This window comes from Lemur catta, chromosome 2, assembly GCF_020740605.2.
Source record: "Lemur catta isolate mLemCat1 chromosome 2, mLemCat1.pri, whole genome shotgun sequence".
NCBI lineage: Eukaryota > Metazoa > Chordata > Mammalia > Primates > Lemuridae > Lemur > Lemur catta.
The window spans coordinates 15,804,680-15,806,433 of NC_059129.1; the positions used below are offsets into that span (position 1 = coordinate 15,804,680).

Genomic DNA, 1,754 nt, shown 5'->3' on the forward strand with positions numbered 1-1,754 from the left:
ACAGGCATGAGCCACCTCGCCCAGCCTCTCATACTAGTTTTGAAGTAGTATAAGTATAAATGCTATTTTTAAATGCCTGCAACAACTGTTATATGATATGAAATGATCTGTAATCTCTATTGGTGATAAGTCACAGGTACTGCTAATACAATGGTTTGTTGCCTACTTTCATAATTCAAGGAAATGATAAATTTTATTAGAGGTTAAAACTATAATTTTTTTCCCACCCAAGTTCATGGCCCCCTGGGTTATATCCAAGAGCATAGGCGAAGAATCCCTGTCTTAATCCAGTGAGAGACTGAAATTATTTAAAAGCTAGGTTTCTGTTCCTGGAAGGGATGTCCTGTTTCTGTTTCACACCTATGCCTTGTCCATAGCCTTTCAGGGCTAATCAAAAGACTCGGGTATTGGCCAGAGCTCCTTCTCCTTGACTGCCCCTGAATTCCAATTGCAGTTCCCCACTCCCGGGCTCATGAATCTGCTTAAAACTTTGCTTTCAGCCTTTTTGCCACATCCTTCATCTGACAGGGCAAAGCTCTGCCAAGTGCCTGGCTTACCTCTGTGGCCCTCCTTTCTGCCTCTGATCTTAGCTCCTCGATTCCTTGCTGCCTTAATACCTCTCTGATGCCTTCAAACAGATGTGTGTGTATATGTGTGTATTTAATATCTTGCTTAGCTTTTCTATTGCTTCTTAATGGGAAGTTAATCTGAAAGAATTTAGAACCGTGCAACGCCTTTAAAAAAATTTATTCGCCTAGGGCCTGTGTAAAAAGTACACAGGATCCTTGTATCGTTCACAAGCATGATGATTGGGTTTTCACGCACACGTATGAGATGTGACTCCTCAAACCTTGTTACGATGTCAGCACATTCCCTGTCTGACATAAAAAAAAAAAGTACACAAATCATGAGTACAAAAATACACTTGTGAAATAAACACACAGATTGCCTGTGTTTTAATTTTGTATAAATGAAATCATACTTATATACTCTCATATGCTTTCACATTGCTTTTTGAAGTAATAGAAGTTTGAATAAATGTTGAATGACTTTAATCCCCACAGCTTTATGATATAACTGTGATTCCCATTTTACTAGCGCAGTCACTGAGGCTCCAAGTGGCTAAATGACTTGCCCAGTGAGTGATCCGTAGACAACAGTGTGTGAATATATCCCAGCAGGTGCACAAGATGACCCACGGGGGTGAAGAAGGGACATAATGGGACTTCTATTTACTCCTTACATCTTTCTTTTTAGTTTCCGTTTCATGAATATTTTGTAATATACTGAATACTACAATAATACACATATATAAGCTATATATAAGTACATATATTTGTAGAGGTATAGGCCCAAAATATTTACTGGGGTGAATTTTCCAAAGAATTTAGGCTGGTCACAGTGGCTCGCGCCTGTAATCCCAACACTTTGGGAGGCTGAGACAGGAGGATCACTTGAGGTCAGGACTTTGAGATCAGCCTGGGCAAAATAGCAAGACCCCCCTCTCTACAAAAAGAAAAAGAAAAAGAATTTAGAGACCATTGCTCTAAACCACTACTTTCTACTTTCTCTTCAGAGAGAATATAACAGATGCATTTATAGCTTTCTTAATTATCCCAGACCCGAAGATACATTCTTGTCATCTTGTAAGGGCTGTGTTTTCTGAGGATACATAAGCAACATCCCTGCTTTCTCTCGGAGTTAGTGAAATCAGAAACTTTATTATTGTGGGTCTCGTTCTCAGAGAATAAATT

General features: G+C 39.2%; 1 non-coding gene across 1 annotated transcript; it reads left to right on the plus strand.

Moving 5' to 3' along the window:
- The first annotated feature begins 781 nt into the window (after positions 1-781).
- On the plus strand, positions 782-884 carry LOC123633796. The gene has a single exon (XR_006733797.1). It is a non-coding gene; the product is annotated as a small nucleolar RNA U13 (small nucleolar RNA).
- Positions 885-1,754: the final 870 nt, after the last annotated feature.